This window comes from Aquarana catesbeiana, linkage group LG06 (assembly GCF_042186555.1).
Source record: "Aquarana catesbeiana isolate 2022-GZ linkage group LG06, ASM4218655v1, whole genome shotgun sequence".
Taxonomy (NCBI): Eukaryota; Metazoa; Chordata; class Amphibia; order Anura; family Ranidae; genus Aquarana; species Aquarana catesbeiana.
In genome coordinates, this window is record NC_133329.1 from 250176102 (window position 1) to 250182327 (window position 6226).

Sequence of the window (6226 nt, forward strand, 5' to 3'; positions counted from 1 at the left end):
TACTGACACCCTCTATATACACTGACACCTCCTCTATATACTGACACCCTCTATATACACTGACACCCCTCTATATACTGACACCCCCTCTATATACACTGACACCCCTCTATATACACTGACACCTCCTCTATATACTGACACCCTCTATATACACTGACATCCCTCTGTATACTGACACCCCTCTATATACACGGGCACCTCCTCTATATACTGACACCCCCTCTATATACACTGACACCCCTCTATATACACTGACACCTCCTCTATATACTGACACCCTCTATATACACTGACACCCCCTCTATATACTGACACCCCTCTATATACACTGACACCTCCTCTATATACTGACACCCTCTATATACACTGACACCTCCTCTATATACTGACACCCTCTATATACACTGACACCCCTCTATATACTGACACCCCCTCTATATACACTGACACCCCTCTATATACACTGACACCTCCTCTATATACTGACACCCTCTATATACACTGACATCCCTCTGTATACTGACACCCCTCTATATACACGGGCACCTCCTCTATATACTGACACCCCCTCTATATACTCTGACACCCCTCTATATACACTGACACCTCCTCTATATACTGACACCCTCTATATACACTGACACCTCCTCTATATACACTGACACCTCCTCTATATACACTGACACCCCTCTATATACACTGACACCCCCTCTATATACTGACACCCCTCTATATACACTGACACCTCCTCTATATACACTGACACCTCCTCTATATACACTGACACCCCTCTATATACACTGACACCTCCTCTATATACACTGACACCCCTCTATATACACTGACACCCCCTCTATATACTGACACCCCCTCTATATACACTGACACCCCCTCTCTATACACTGACACCCCTCTCTATATACTGACACCACCCTCTATATATACTTACACCCCCTCTATATACACTGACACCCCTCTCTATATACACTGACACCCCTCTATATACTGACACCCCCTCTATATACACTGACACCCCTCTATATACACTGACACCCCTCTATATACTGACACCCTCTATATACACTGACACCCCTCTATATACACTGACACCTCCTCTATATACACTGACACCTCCTCTATATACACTGACACCCCTCTATATACACTGACACCTCCTCTATATACACTGACACCTCCTCTATATACACTGACACCCCTCTATATACACTGACACCCCTCTATATACACTGTCACCCCTCTATATACACTGACACCCCTCTATATACACTGACACCTCCTCTATATACACTGACACCCCTCTATATACACTGAGACCTCCTCTATATACACTGACACCTCCTCTATATACACTGACACCCCTCTATATACACTGACACCTCCTCTATATACACTGACACCTCCTCTATATACTGACACCTCCTCTATATACCCTGACACCCCTCTATATACACTGACACCTCCTCTATATACACTGCCACCCCTCTATATACACTGACACCTCCTCTATATACACTGACACCCCTCTATATACACTGACACCTCCTCTATATACACTGACACCCCTCTATATACTGACACCCCTCTATATACACTGTCACCCCTCTATATACACTGACACCCCTCTGTATACTGACACCCCCTCTATATACACTGACACCCCCTCTATATACACTGACACCCCTCTATATACACTGACACCTCCTCTATATACTGACACCCCTCTATATACACTGACACCCTCTATATACACTGACACCCCTCTGTATACTGACACCCCCTCTATATACACTGACACCCCCTCTATATACACTGACACCTCCTCTATATACTGACACCCTCTATATACACTGACACCCCCTCTATATACTGACACCCCTCTATATACACTGACACCTCCTCTATATACTGACACCCTCTATATACACTGACACCTCCTCTATATACTGACACCCTCTATATACACTGACACCCCTCTATATACTGACACCCCCTCTATATACACTGACACCCCTCTATATACACTGACACCTCCTCTATATACTGACACCCTCTATATACACTGACACCCCTCTGTATACTGACACCCCCTCTATATACACTGACACCCCTCTATATACACGGGCACCTCCTCTATATACTGACACCCCCTCTATATACACTGACACCCCTCTATATACACTGACACCTCCTCTATATACACTGACACCTCCTCTATATACACTGACACCCCTCTATATACACTGACACCCCCTCTATATACTGACACCCCTCTATATACACTGACACCTCCTCTATATACACTGACACCTCCTCTATATACACTGACACCCCTCTATATGCACTGACACCCCCTCTATATACTGACACCCCCTCTATATACACTGACACCCCCTCTCTATACACTGACACCCCTCTCTATATACTGACACCACCCTCTATATATACTTACACCCCCTCTATATACACTGACACCCCTCTCTATATACACTGACACCCCTCTATATACTGACACCCCCTCTATATACACTGACACCCCTCTATATACACTGACACCCCTCTATATACACTGACACCTCCTCTATATACACTGACACCCCTCTATATACACTGACACCCCTCTATATACACTGACACCTCCTCTATATACACTGACACCTCCTCTATATACACTGACACCCCTCTATATACACTGACACCCCTCTATATACACTGACACCCCTCTATATACACTGTCACCCCTCTATATACACTGACACCCCTCTATATACACTGACACCTCCTCTATATACACTGACACCCCTCTATATACACTGAGACCTCCTCTATATACACCGACACCTCCTCTATATACACTGACACCCCTCTATATACACTGACACCCCTCTATATACACTGACACCTCCTCTATATACACTGACACCTCCTCTATATACTGACACCTCCTCTATATACCCTGACACCCCTCTATATACACTGACACCTCCTCTATATACACTGACACCCCTCTATATACACTGACACCTCCTCTATATACTGACACCCTCTATATACACTGACATCCCTCTGTATACTGACACCCCTCTATATACACGGGCACCTCCTCTATATACTGACACCCCCTCTATATACACTGACACCCCTCTATATACACTGACACCTCCTCTATATACTGACACCCTCTATATACACTGACACCTCCTCTATATACACTGACACCTCCTCTATATACACTGACACCCCTCTATATACACTGACACCCCCTCTATATACTGACACCCCTCTATATACACTGACACCTCCTCTATATACACTGACACCTCCTCTATATACACTGACACCCCTCTATATACACTGACACCTCCTCTATATACACTGACACCCCTCTATATACACTGACACCCCCTCTATATACTGACACCCCCTCTATATACACTGACACCCCCTCTCTATACACTGACACCCCTCTCTATATACTGACACCACCCTCTATATATACTTACACCCCCTCTATATACACTGACACCCCTCTCTATATACACTGACACCCCTCTATATACTGACACCCCCTCTATATACACTGACACCCCTCTATATACACTGACACCCCTCTATATACTGACACCCTCTATATACACTGACACCCCTCTATATACACTGACACCTCCTCTATATACACTGACACCTCCTCTATATACACTGACACCCCTCTATATACACTGACACCTCCTCTATATACACTGACACCCCTCTATATACACTGACACCTCCTCTATATACACTGACACCCCTCTATATACACTGACACCCCTCTATATACACTGTCACCCCTCTATATACACTGACACCCCTCTATATACACTGACACCTCCTCTATATACACTGACACCCCTCTATATACACTGAGACCTCCTCTATATACACTGACACCTCCTCTATATACACTGACACCCCTCTATATACACTGACACCTCCTCTATATACACTGACACCTCCTCTATATACTGACACCTCCTCTATATACCCTGACACCCCTCTATATACACTGACACCTCCTCTATATACACTGCCACCCCTCTATATACACTGACACCTCCTCTATATACACTGACACCCCTCTATATACACTGACACCTCCTCTATATACACTGACACCCCTCTATATACTGACACCCCTCTATATACACTGTCACCCCTCTATATACACTGACACCCCTCTGTATACTGACACCCCCTCTATATACACTGACACCCCCTCTATATACACTGACACCCCTCTATATACACTGACACCTCCTCTATATACTGACACCCCTCTATATACACTGACACCCTCTATATACACTGACACCCCTCTGTATACTGACACCCCCTCTATATACACTGACACCCCCTCTATATACACTGACACCCCTCTATATACACTGACACCTCCTCTATATACTGACACCCTCTATATACACTGACACCCCCTCTATATACTGACACCCCTCTATATACACTGACACCTCCTCTATATACTGACACCCTCTATATACACTGACACCTCCTCTATATACTGACACCCTCTATATACACTGACACCCCTCTATATACTGACACCCCCTCTATATACACTGACACCCCTCTGTATACTGACACCCCCTCTATATACACTGACACCCCTCTATATACACGGGCACCTCCTCTATATACTGACACCCCCTCTATATACACTGACACCCCTCTATATACACTGACACCTCCTCTATATACTGACACCCTCTATATACACTGACACCCCTCTATATACACTGACACCTCCTCTATATACACTGACACCTCCTCTATATACACTGACACCTCCTCTATATACACTGACACCCCTCTATATACACTGACACCCCCTCTATATACTGACACCCCTCTATATACACTGACACCTCCTCTATATACACTGACACCTCCTCTATATACACTGACACCCCTCTATATGCACTGACACCTCCTCTATATACACTGACACCCCCTCTATATACTGACACCCCCTCTATATACACTGACACCCCCTCTCTATACACTGACACCCCTCTCTATATACTGACACCACCCTCTATATATACTTACACCCCCTCTATATACACTGACACCCCTCTCTATATACACTGACACCCCTCTATATACTGACACCCCCTCTATATACACTGACACCCCTCTATATACACTGACACCCCTCTATATACACTGACACCTCCTCTATATACACTGACACCCCTCTATATACACTGACACCCCTCTATATACACTGACACCTCCTCTATATACACTGACACCTCCTCTATATACACTGACACCCCTCTATATACACTGACACCCCTCTATATACACTGACACCCCTCTATATACACTGTCACCCCTCTATATACACTGACACCCCTCTATATACACTGACACCTCCTCTATATACACTGAGACCTCCTCTATATACACCGACACCTCCTCTATATACACTGACACCCCTCTATATACACTGACACCCCTCTATATACACTGACACCTCCTCTATATACACTGACACCTCCTCTATATACCCTGACACCCCTCTATATACACTGACACCTCCTCTATATACACTGACACCCCTCTATATACACTGACACCTCCTCTATATACACTGACACCCCTCTATATACACTGACACCTCCTCTATATACACTGACACCCCTCTATATACTGACACCCCTCTATATACACTGTCACCCCTCTATATACACTGACACCCCTCTATATACACTGACACCTCCTCTATATACACTGACACCCCTCTATATACACTGACACCTCCTCTATATACACTGACACCCCTCTATATACACTGACACCTCCTCTATATACACTGACACCTCCTCTATATACACTGACACCTCCTCTATATACTGACACCTCCTCTATATACACTGACACCCCTCTATATACACTGACACCTCCTCTATATACACTGACACCTCCTCTATATACACTGACACCCCTCTATATACACTGACACCCCTCTATATACACTGACACCTCCTCTATATACACTGACACCCCTCTATATACACTGACACCTCCTCTATATACACTGACACCCCTCTATATACACTGACACCCCTCTATATACACTGACACCTCTATATACTGACACCCCCTCTATATACACTGACACCCCTCTATATACACTGACACC